Source organism: Psittacula echo (assembly GCF_963264785.1).
Source record: "Psittacula echo genome assembly, chromosome: 10".
In the NCBI taxonomy this organism is placed as follows: Eukaryota; Metazoa; Chordata; class Aves; order Psittaciformes; family Psittacidae; genus Psittacula; species Psittacula echo.
The window spans coordinates 13436202-13449713 of NC_137741.1; positions in this window are offsets into that span (position 1 = coordinate 13436202).

A 13512-nucleotide genomic window follows, 5' to 3' on the forward strand; every position below is an offset into this window, starting at 1 on the left:
CATTAGAGCCTGAGCATCCTTATGAAGAAGCTACCATTGCTCAGTTTGAAACTATGGGCCTGATCCAGAAATAATTGAAAGAGGATACTTGGCTTGTGCTATGTAGCAGTTAGACTAGATGATAGGAATAATCTCTCCTGGCTTCAAGAATATGACTATTAATTTCTCAAAGGGTCTGCTTCATAAGCTTGAAGAACTCCGGTAATTTTTTGTTTGTCTTGTCGATAGCCATGATTGGAGTCTTCTGACATCAAATTCTAAAAAAAAAAAAAAAAAAAGAAAATGATTTGCAAAATGACAAATCAAAACACCTAAAAATAAAACAAAACAAAAATCTAGGCTGGTCTTTGTGGTTGGGAAGCCATTGTGAAAAAACAATTTCTCATCCAGAAAATCATTCCAGTGGAACCACAGTTTTTATTGCTAATATTCTAGTAGTAACCTCATCTGATTTTTTTTTTATTATTATTATTAACTGTAGTTGCATTGACTGTATATTCATCATAGATCTTCAATGCACAAAATAATCTGGGTTTTCCTTGCCCAAACTCAGATGTTGTACACCCTCCAGGTTATAATTATATGTGTTGGAGCTTTGCTAAACTTACCTAGAAGAAGCAGAAGGCATTTGCTTATCTACAAGTTAGCTAGCACAAAGAAAACTTGATCATCTTTCCTCCAAATTGAATAAAATACACATATGTACATAATTTTTTTATAACTTTGTTAAAGACTCAAGGCTTAAATGACTGTTCATCAAATTTGTTTCTTTATACATAAAAGACTGAGGTTTTCAGAATATAACTCTACTGATTAAAAGCTGCCTATTGAAATTGGTTTAAAGATTGGCAGAAGCCTATATGTGGCAACTTGGACCATGGTGTATAACTTTCTGAATGCATAAAACCACCTTGTACGTTAAGATTAGAAAAGCATGCAGTTCTAACTGCATGCTTCTACCTTATATGTGGTGTCAGAAGTTTGAACGTTTTCCTATTTTTTCCTGAAAAATGAGTTATTTACTTACTACATCTTTAAAATAACCTAGTCTGTCTTTACAGAGAGTGGGGTGGGGCTTATTTTTTGGAAAAAAAAATATTGATTATATTTTCTTTTGATAATTAAAAACTAACATAAGTCATGCCATAAGGGATAAGTTAAAGAATCCACTCAGGGATGTATTTGTTTATAAAGGAAAAGTTGTGACAAAGCTTTCTTTTGGTTAAGGGATTAATATAGGAAACTTTGAAGCTTTGGAAGTGGTTGCATATGCTATGAGGCATGCACTAGTATTATCCTGGTTTGAACAACCTGAACTGCAGGAGTCTCCTGCTTAGGAAACTCAACCTTTTTGTTATTTGCGCTGCACAAACCACACAATTCCTTGCCTTACTGAAGCATCAAGAGTAAATCTGGGCTGCAACTACCAGAAGCAAAGCTTGAACAGGAAGCTATGATTACCATTAATATTCTGGAAAAGATACTTTGGGATCTTTGACCTTGTGTGATTAGAGGTCTCTCTTTAGTAGCTACTTCATCATATAACATCTCTGGCTCTTAATAAAGATGCTGGTGCTTTGGTTAGTACCAACTCCAAGGGAAGAGTGCCACCTGCTGAACTACTGACTTTGTTTCTTGCGACATCTGTGTTTGCTAGTTTCTCCCCCAAAATAGTGGACAAATCCTGTCTTGCTTACTGTAAGAAATGTGTGAAAATTGAGGCCTTTACATGACATGGCCATAAATAATGTGGCAAATCTGGATGAGATTCCTGCAGCAATGCACTTGCTAACAGTTTTTTTGTTTTGTTTTTGTTGTTTTGGTTCTTTGTGGTTATTGAAACCTGAATTTTAACACACTCATTTTAAGAGACTGCAATGAAAGCGAAGTGGCCACGTAGGATTACTTTTATCTGACCCTGAGATGAACTCTTCACTGCTATAAGTGCTAAAATATACTGCTAACAATTCCTTTGGAAATAAGCTAATAATTGATGTGATATTTCAGTCTTAGTCTCACAAAAATTAGAAATGTCTTTTGAAAGGAATTAAACCAATAAGACTCTTCATGCTTCCCACTAGATGCTCAAATGCATTTCATCAAAGTTTCTCATGCAAGAAAATTTCAATTATCCTTCCATAAATATGGATGAAATAGGTTATGGGATAAATGCATACTTTATTCTGATCATTTCAGCATGACTAAAATTGCAGATCTCTCTATGGTTTTTCTTTCTAAAATCTTTCTTTTGGCAAAGCAGAGGGAAAAATTCCATCTTTCAACATGTGCATGTTCATTTCCAAAGGAAAACAGGGCAATTTGAGTTTTGCACAAAACCTGATTCTGACAGAATGAGTATTTTGGATGCCTTTCAGAAAGAACTCCAAACTTGTGTTCAAAGTTTGGTAATTTGGCTTCTCGTGGATCACTTCCATTAGAGGATGATTATAGTAACTTCATGGAACCAACCCAAGTAACTCCAGAATATAAGGCTTTGTTCTATATGGCTCTGCTAGAAAAAGAGAGACTGAGATTAAGAGTAAAATAGGAGCAATAAGGGTCTTTCTTGTTGGAAAGAATACCTGAGAATTCTTTAAAAGTATTTGTTTAGATTTGAATCACAGTCCTTTTTGTGACCTTGTATAAGCAAACTTGTGCATCTGACAACTTGAGGTCTTTATGCAGCTGCTGGACCACTTAGAGTAATACGTAGTTCCTGTCACACTTCAGCAAAATCTTCTGCAGTCACTCCCTCAAAATTTGGCAGCAGACAAGGTAATAGACATGAAAGGAGGTTGGGGAAGAAGAACATACATTAAAAAAAAACCAATTGCAGAAGCAGCAAATCTGTTTTACATTGGCAGAATTTAACCATCACTGTGCAAAGTAGACAGTGTCTGGTCTATGTATGACAGAAAATTATCTCCAAGCAAAATCAGCAAGATCTTGAGTCACAATTTAGTTATCTCTGTAGTGTAACAATACTGGGAACTCTTGCCCAGAAAATTCTCGCTACTTCAGTAGTTACATGTCCCTTTTTATTGTGCAGCGCATTTAAGAGTCATCACAGTTTGCGATTGGTGTGCTTGAAGTAGAACTAAACGTTATTCTAGGTGGCAGTGGGTCTAGATACTCCATGCATTGAGCAAAGCAGGCTATGACTCAGCCATAACAGAATCTACCCATATTTCTTCACTTTATTATTGCACTCATTTGAAGGAATTATCTCATGGATCCATTCTTTTTCCCAGGCAATCAGAGCCACTGCTGTAGCTTGTACTATGAGAAGGGTGCAGAGGAGACCATGATGCAAATTGGCCCAAATGTTCAACCTGATCTTGGGAGTCCTGTGTAAACAGGGGTTTAGGTTCTAATCTAGCCCTCGTTTTAGCTTAACTGCATCAGCACTGCTTCAGGCATCCTGAACAGGTTATTTTACTTTGGGAAAAGAGCAGCTGATATAACCATTTTAATTTTGTGATGAAGCAGAAAATTCAGTAGAATCAAGCTGTTATAATGTGCTTTTTATGCCTTTTTCTTTGCCCTCCCCCATAGTTTCCATTCTTGGGTTCTCTTCAGGTGAGTTCTCCCACTCTTGAAAGCTGATAGGTTTCAAAGGATGCTCAAATAGCTGGTTCTGATAACGCGGTTACCTTGTCCGGCAGTATTTGGCTCAAAATACACCAAATCTTATCCCTATCTTCCATAGGGATCAAGGGCTCAATTCTAGGAAGCATTAAGGCATCCAAACACTTGTTATTGAAGTGAGATTACTCATGGGCATAATGTGTTTAGTACCTGTCTGATTCATGCTTCAATAGGAGCCTTTTTGTATATAGGAAATTAACAAGAGGCTTGACTACCGCTTGTTAGGTGAAGTTTGCTAGTAATGCTCTTATACCTAGACAGTCCGTAGTTAGGGGGCGATTCTATTTATAGAAGAAATTCTACAAATTCTGAGAAATTATAAATTTCTGAGGGAAAAACTTTATGCACGTTTTCTTTGCTTCACTTCCTGGTATTGTTTATTTGAAGATTTCTCTTTTCTGATTATCGTAAATATGTAGTTTGATAGAAGCGCTTTTATATGTCATGCTTCTTGCTCTGTGCAAGAACAAACTGCTGCATTATTCTTTTTGCAGCAAATTGTTGCTGAGTATAGATGGTGCAGAGCATAGAATTTCATGTGTTTTCTTTGTTTCTTTGCAGAAAAATGAAGTGACAGGTGCTTAGCCTCATTTTTCATGCTAGCTTTGCCATGCCATTTTCACCAATAATGAAGGCAGCTGCCAGAGCTTGAGGAAATCAGGCGAAAAATTCAGCTGGCAGGTAGACCCAGTCACTTTAAGAAATGTAATCTTATGTTAGCAGATGGTAATTAAAAGGCAGAAGAAATAAAATTTTGTCTCAGTTTTCTGCACTGTTACATCAATTAAATCTGCAACAGAAATGCAGGCAGAAAAGATAATTTATTTTCATGTGGCTACACAGTGTGATTGTATGCAAATCTGATGATTTATTCTGCAAAGCCAATTGCAATTTTTTTAACCTAAGTAGAATAACTGATCATTTCCAGAGAGTGTGTGTATGCAGTAAATCTTCAGTCTTCAATATGCCTAATGCAATGAAAAGCATCTCCTCATTTTCTATTCATTGCTAAACCTCAAATGAGGTTCTGCTGTCTATGCACTTCCAGCTTTAAGTAATACCAATTTTAATCCTAACAGTTCAGTAAATCTTAGTGTGGAGAACTAATCTAGTTCAGGCCCCAGCAGGGGTGCATTCTGTTAAAAAGGAATATCCAGAACGCGCAAGATAGATTTGACCTGATAAGAGTTGTTGTAATCTTGCAGGAAAATGATGTTTCAACTCTGACAAGATTCCTGAGGATCGTCTGTTGTTCTTCCTACTTTTAAATGTCTACCTCTGAGGACAGAGCCTTATCATTCCTCATGTTACTTCTTTCAGATGCTAGGATCATGAACAACATGTGTAAATCAACTGAAGTGTGAAATAATTACATAACTAAGTCTAACATGGCAGTGGTGAAGCTGAAATGCTCGTGTAGCTATGTCACTTTCTCTAGCTAGCTTGGATTTGCAAGGGTTTTATGAATTATGCATAAATATTCACCTAATTTTATAAAAATTCACCCAATTTTGAATGCTACCATATACTCAAGCTTGAATTATATTTCAGTAAGTGTTTTTAAAATACGTGGGGGTGGTTTATTTTAAAATTGATTGAATGACTAGATGCTTATTTTTGTATTTCTGTAACTCCAAGCCAGATTGGTCTGTAATGCTGAAACCACGTCTGAAACCAATTACTTTTCTTGCATGAAGTCTGCATTAAATACAATGAGAAATACCTAAGATATGTTGCTTTAAAATGCAGTTCCCAGTTCTTCTGTCCCGTTGACTGATTGCTGATGATTCTGAGCATAATGGAAATTTTATTGCTGTAAGCTCCTATTCTAGTGAGACTGGTACAGCAAGCAATGTTTTTTAAAATAGGCTTTCTTAAGTGTTCAGTTGAGCAGAAATGCAAACACACTCCTTAAAGCTACAGTGATGAAAAGCACCACTTGAGATCAACTAGTTAACTCTAGTTGAGTTTGGTGACATTCCTGCTTATGTAAATATATAAAAATAGATTATCGTATAAAGATGTGGGATTTTTTAAGTTCTTATGAGTAACAATGTGTCCTGGGTTCAGCAGTAGCAGTCAGTTTTTCTCCTTCTTAGTAGCTGTTGCAGCACTGTGTTTTTGACTTTTGGCCTGGGAAGAGCTGATAACAACTGATGTTTAGACTGACCAAGGACTTTGTGAGTCTCATGCTCTGCCAGGGAGGAGGAGGGGCCGGGAGGAAGCAGGGACAGGACGCCTGACCCAAACTAGCCAAAGAGGTATTCCATACCACAGCACGTCATGCCCGGGGATGTAACTGGGAGCTACCCGGAAGGGCACGTCCTCTTTTCTGTCGGGCTCTTTTCCGGCGAGCGGTATCATATTTTCTTCCCTTGTTATTTCTCTTATCATTATTATTATTGGTGGCAGCAGTAGTGATTTGTGTTATACCTGAGTTACTGGACTGTTCTTATCTCAACCCGTGGGAGTTACATTCTTTCGATTCTCCTCCCCATCCCTCTGGGGAGTGGGGGGGGGGGGAAGTAGACTGCGTGGTTCTAATTTACAGCCGGGGCTTAAACCACGACACAATGAATATTAGTTTTGAATCTGAGTTCACATTTATTTCATATTTGCCCATGGAATATCGTCAAACTTGTGCACTTAAGAAAATATGTAGTATTTCAGTGAGGGATTTCACTTAAGCAGCTTTACTTGAGAGAGAAAAATGGGAGGGGGGTTTGGGATGGCCTCTAATTTGAGAGACAACCATACCTCTCTTTTGCCAGGCAGATTTTCATGAGTGGGATCACCAGACATAAGAAGTGGATGGATGCCAGGCTCTTCATTAATGCAGCATAGTGCTGAGAAACCTGCAGGAGCAGGATAGCACAGAAAGCAAGTGTGAGGTCACAGCTTCTGATCCAGATTAGACTGGTGGAGACTGGAAGCGCTTTCATCTCTGTGCATGGTCTCTGAGGTTGGATTTGGCTCTGGTTTTTATTTTAGGTGACAAAATTTGCAGCGTGGTCACTGGTGATGAGCACTGACATCCACACACAGCCTGTAAGGCAGTGGCAAAAGGGGAGCAGAGACTGCAGTTCCTGTTACCCCCTTGGGGAACTAAACTGGCAGGGTGAGCAAGGAGTGAACTTCAGCTTCTCTGAGGCCCAATGTTGGCTTTTGTAGCCACATCAGGTGACAAATCACTTAGTACATCACTGAAGGATTTGCACTTGTAGGAGAGCAGAAAGCAGAGCAATGAAGTTTGACTAGAAGAAAAGCTCATGGTGTTTGGGCAGCAGCACTTTGCTGAGCCTATAGCTGGGGATGTCCTCTACAATTCTCAATGTGTTTCCTTTGCTCTTGTCACCATTCTGATCCACAATGCTCTTGGTACCCCGCTCCCTGAGCTCTTGTTCCCTCAAGATTACTCCTATCGCCATGTGGTGTGGTACTCCGAAACGTGTTTGTATCCATAGAACTGCAAATATGTTTCTCCCTAGGACCTTACCCAGGACTGATTCTTGGACTTAGCTGAAAGCTTAGGACATTTACCCAATCCTCCCAAATATCAGCTTATAATTCCTAGTTTTTCTCAGGTTTGCCTCACCATATTATTGAGTCTTAAATATTTTTGTATAACAAAGATTACAAAGGAGCAGATAAATAGAGGCATTAGTAAGGTACGAATGTGATAAATATTCTCTGCCTGCTCTTTGTTAAATTGGGGTGCACTCAATAATGTTGTTTAGTATTTCTTCTTTTTTCAGCAGCTTTATCATTGTACTTTGGCATCGAGTAAGGCAGTCCACCACTGTTAAGACTTTTCCTTTCTCTAGAGACTGACATTTAATCTCTAAGTTGTTCAGCCACAGGTTTTAGATCTGGAAGTTGTGTTTGTACTTGGCTTTGCCACATACAGCAAGTCTGTAGCAGGCTATGAATTCCTGGGGTAGCTGGAGATGTTCATTACTGTCTGAGAAGCCAATGCTGCTGCTTTTGAAATTTATCTGTGTTCCCTAAGAAAGGATCTTTTTATATACCCAAAAGGATAAAAACCTTTCAGCTAAGGCCTTCCAGAGAATGAACGCTGTATTCCTCCTGCTGGGACTTTGTGTTGGAGGAGGAAACAGATGCTTCATTTGGTTTCTCCTCTCACACAGAAATCAATGAAGGTAACAGAAGTCAAAATATAGAAAATGTGTGAAGTAAACTCAATGCGCTTTGTACTGGGCAGTCTTTAAAATACTTAAATGCCATTAGGAATTTTGTGGCCTCTAGTCTTAAAGTGCCCTATCTGGGACACTTTGAGGGGCCCAATAGTCTTAAAATGCTTTCTTAACAAACTGGGATTTCAGGGTGTGTCACATCCTTCACAGAAATCACTGATAATAATAAATAAATATTGACTTCATTATTTAAGCCCTGTCCCATATGAATCTCCTACACGGTTTCCTTCTCTGTTTTCAGAGTTAACAGAAATGTTGGGAGTGGTTTGAAAAATAATGGGGTGCTGGGACTAGGAAATGCTCTGGTCTGAAAATACAATCAGAGGGGTTAAGTACGCTCTTAAAGAGGCAGGTGAAGGGGGAGAGTAAGAAAACAGCTTGGATTCAGTTTGACATGTTCTTTTATAATACTTGCCCTCGGTCAGCTCATGCAGCGATAGTAATTTCTCATCACAATGTCAAGTACATAAAGAAATGTGACAGCCTTCTCTGCTAACCCAGGCTGCCTGCTAGAAATGATCATTCATTATCATTCTTATTATAACTAACCAACTCCAGGTCTGATCCCACTCCAGTGGCACTGAAATGGCAAAAATCCCATTCACATCAGCAGTATAGGCTCAGGCCTGAAGCTCGCTTATTTAAGGAAATCCAGTGGTGATTAGTGACACTAGTTCTGTTGTTGTACCTGGGGTTTATGTTCTGGTTTTTAATGGAGTGTGTTAAATGAAGAACTGTAAAATAGAAGCTACTATGAGACAAATAGTTTAATCTGATTTTAGAGTTTTGATATAATATGTTACCAGATGTAGCCACTCAATCAGTGAAAGATTTTCTTGGGCAGAATTCTGCTCCAGTGGATCAACTTCCATAATTACTCTGCTACCACAATTAAAAATTATCTAAATTCTATCCTGCTAGTTTGTTCAAGCTGATGAGAAACTGGTACGATGGAGTTTCAGTGCCTGTGACATGTTGTTGCCACTTGGTAACGTCCAAATGTAGAATATTTCAAAATCAAATCTGTAAGTCTGCACATTACTTTGAGGAAATGTGTCAACAAAATGCTGTCAGCTCCTTGCCTCTTGACAAGCTGTACAGATTTCAGACTACTATGAACCGTATCATGTCCATCAAATCAGCAGATGTCCTTTTTGGCACTACTGGTAATGCAGTTAGGTTGGTCGGTGGCTTTTTTAAAAGGCAGGAAAGAGGTTCTGATTGTAACTAAGGCCTAAGATCTCATCTTAATGCAGTAGAGATGAGCAAGTGAAGCTTCTTTCTGATGTAGCTGGCAAGGAGAAGAAGGAAGCCCTGGAGACTCTGATGCTTTTCTCGTTTGATTTCAGATAGGGATATGAGGTGCCCTGAATGACAAGAATGGCTAATTGGAAGCTGCTTCCCTCAGCCCTAGAAAAGGAAAAAAATGCTTAGAGCACTTGTTCAGACTGAAAGATGTCACATGTCTTGGTGATTCTTACTGCTGTCACTGTACTACGTAATTTTCTACCATTTCAAGAGGGACAGCATTGAAATAGCACCTATTTTCCAGCCTGAGAAAATCCTCTGCTGGTGAAGTACTTCTGGTTGCTATTATCTCCACTTGTGAATTGGCTTGGCTGCAGAGGTTCAGCTGTTTCTAGTTTTCATGGAAAGGGACACAAATTCAGCAGGTTTAATGTTTTACATGCCAGCTTAATAGATTGGTAGACTGAAGCATCTTGTGACTTGAGAGAAGGTGGAATGCCTCTCAGCTAACTCTGCAGATTTACATGTATCGCATGTGTCTTGGCTGTACCTACCCTAGTGTCTTCCTGTGTCTATAAGCTGCTTTTATTCCATAACGTTACTGTGCATATGCTTCTCAAAACCTGCAGAACTAAAGGCTATCTGTAGCCTACCAACTAAAGATTTGTAGCAAAGATAGTTTATTTTTTCCATCATATGGAATCTTAACTTTTGTAGTTTGAACTGGTTGAAATGCATTTGAGCAATCCCACTTTCAAGTGTGCTTGTTTAAAATGTATGCACTTTGACTCTATCTTTTGTTTGTAAATTAAAACAGACTTCTTTACATTCCGTAATAGCTGACGGTTTTATTTTTCCTGGCATAAAAGCTTTTTCCGTCTGCCCTTCAGTTAGTCAAAGGTAGAATTCTGTCCCTGAGAGAGAGATTAGTTTTTCTCACTGGAATCTCATGCTGCAGGATGACAATCTTGTCTGGCACAGACTAAGCTCACCACTATCCACAGTATACGTGAAATCATAATCAAAGACAGATGCCTTTGCCTGTTATAAATAATCAGTGCTGCTTGCATAGACCAGGAAAAATCCTTGTTTAGACTGGTCTTACTTTCTTTCTTGGACCTCTGTATTTCCCTTGGCCTTCCCTTTTTTTCATCTTTTCTCTGTCTCTAATTCTAGATATTTGCCTAAGGAAATAAAAGGAATGGGGAAAGTAGATCTTGGCACACTCTGAATTCTCAGTGGATTACCCTATGGAGTGAAATTAAATACACATGACATGTAAAAGGGAACAGCCTTTTAATTTATAGCAAAAATCCCAGTTCACAATAAATCCGTTCTTTCCTGTTTGTTCATGTGCATGATGAGAACATGTCATATGCTTCTGTGAAGCTGATATAAAAGCTCTTTGTTGTGTGTAGGGTTAATTATTTTGCATTGGTGAAAGGTTCTGTGTAAATATCAAATAGCAATTGTGGATACACATTTAAATTGGTGATTAAATTTACTTGCTTTTCAATGAAACCCAGTACAGTACTGTCTGTTTTAATAGTTTCTTGTAAAGGCACAGTCCTTCCAATTACAAGTTGTCCTCAAGTAGTGGTGAGACTTCTGAGATTTCAAGAGCCTCTTTTGGGATACTGCTTTCAGATCTTTGCAGAAAAATTCTGTGCTAAAGGTTAGGTGCCATTATTTGTAGCCCTGGGCAGTGCACAAAACACCGCTTTGCTGAGTTTTAGATAAGGTTTTCAGCTGTAGTAACTACCCTACCAAAATGCTTCTTAAATTCTCTGCACTGTTCTTGACTAAACAGTGTGTGTCTAGTTTAGAATGTTTTACTGTGGTGTTTTGTATTCCTAGGCTTCCAAATTCTTGTGCTGTTTTCTGTTTTTCAGGAATGTATAGTGTGACAAGGCAGAGATTGTGAAAAGAGCACGACCAAGAGGTTGCTGCTACACAACCAACATTAAGAGTTCTAACCCTTTAAAAATCGAAGCACTGATAGGTTGACGTTCTTGCCATGTCCTTTGTTCTTACAAAGTTTGGCAAAGACCTGCCATTAAGAAATGAGAACATCATTTTGCTTTGCAAGGAGGATCAAACAATGTGCTTGGGATATAGGTTTTATTCCATTAGATTATTTTTCTGCAAAAATATGCTTGCGAAGTGCACTGTGGTCTGATCCCAATAGGGATTGAGTTTTGTAGCACAACAAATCGTGGTCATTCGTTGCCATTCTTCACTATTTATCAGTAAGGTCTTCTAGTGTGAAAAGTAATTTAAAAAATATCTGGCTAAGAATGGTCATTGTGTTGGAACAGCAGGATTTTGTTTTTAAAGTCCCAATGTTTTACCATAAAATCCACCACTGCCAATGGTCTGATAACATTCCAGGCTGGTCCTCTTCTAGAGAATCAGCATTTTGTCCCCAAAGGTCAGCTTTGCTCATGATAAAGTGGGGCCCTCCTTTTTTTTTTATTTCTTTTAAAGCATGTGGGCCAATTCCAGTATTACCGTGGTAAAAAAAGAGATTGCTATGGTTGCTTACCCATTAGTATTTATAGATTTCTCCTTTACCAAATGTTTTCCTCCTCCGCACAAGACCATAAATACATTATGGGGTAAAGGAAGGTATGATCAGTTTGCCTTTGACACATAGACTTTCAAGCTTGTTGACATTAGTCACATTAATCATTTTACACACTAGAGGTTTTCTTAAGAGAAACATCTTCCAATTCATGGAATTAATCCTCTCATCTGAACAAACACCCACCCCTGGCATTAAGGTGAATTATGGATACCTGTTGCCACAAAAAAAGCATAGCTCAGATGTGGTTAAACTGGTTCTTAGTTTTTTCTGCCTGGCAGTGAGGCTTTGCCTGTCATTTTTGCCTGGTTTTCCGCTTCCCTTGGAATCATTTAAGACTATAATAATACAAATATAATGAACCGAAATCCCTCAGCTTTAGCTGCCTTGGTAATTTTTGTTTTTTCCTTCTGCAGTGAGAAGGATCTGACTTCATTCAGCTGCTTATATTTTCCTCTGATTGAGTACACAGATGGTTAACTGTGCAGGGCATGTGCAAGCAAAAGCACAAATCAGCCTATGTTTGCAGACTAGCTCTGTCTTTCATAGCATGTTCAACACTGACACCATTCTCTGACAATATGGTTCTAGGGAATGAAAAGCCTATGGAGCAAGCTACATGCTCAAACTATCACTGACATTCCTGCTCTATCTGGAATGCCACAGAATATTTTTGAAGCCTTTGTGTTATAAAGTAGCATGTTTCTTGATAGCTGATACTCTCTGTTTTAGATAATGTCATGGTAGAATTGTCACACTGAAAAAATGCCCAATGGATATTTACACCCATTTAATTATCCATTGAAAAAGTGAAGCACATATCACTGGTGGTATGAATGCTGCATGTTGACTTTCCAGTTCTAATGGACAAAGCTTAATCATAGTTAGTAAGACCAAAACATAAACTGATCTTCATTTTCTGGAAGAAGTTTCCTTGTTTTCCCTCTTCCCCTCTTGCTTTTTTTCCACCGTTTTTGATTTCTCTGCCTCTGATAAAATTACAAATTAGAAAGGAAGCCAATTAAACCACTTTATTAGGGGTTGCTGAATCATACTGTCTTTGGGTCACAGCTGCAAACAGAAGCATCCTGTCCAGAAGCATGGATGTCACTAAAATTTTGCATAAAATCCATTCAGTTAAACTAATACAACTTGTTTTAATGTGTATTCTTGTAGATGCAGTAAATCCATCTGATAAACACTTTAGGCCAAATCATGACATTACTAGATTGACCTAAATTGCTAAAGGAAGTTTTACTATAGTTTGCGCTTTTGCGATCAACCAGCACAAGCTACATTGCTGTAAACTAGCTGTAAACACAGTCTGCACCTCCAGTCTTTTTTGAGGCTCTCTTCCATCAAAACCAGGCAGTCTAATGGCATCCTTTGTGGTTTGATCTGTGCATAAATATGACTGTTGCCACTGAAGCAGTCCATTAGACTGATCTTGTGAGCACACAAAAACTATAAGCACTTATTTTCTAGTTAGTAATTGTATATTTGACCTAATGCACTGTTTGCAATCCTTTCAATTAATTTCACTTGAAACTAAGTCTAATTCCTCCTTCCCCTCACCCAATGCAGTATAATTGTAAACCAAAGCCCATGGAACTTTGATTTCATTTTCATACGTTACACCACTGAGAAGCCTGGTTTAATGTTGCTAATCAGTAGCCAGCTTGTCTGCATAGAAACTGTGAGTGAAGAATAATAATTGACTTTGTGCACAGGAGTGCAACACTGAGGACTTCAATAGGGATACTGTAAATTAAAAGGCATTACAAAAATAACCATTTATTGAGGTACCTATGGATGTTT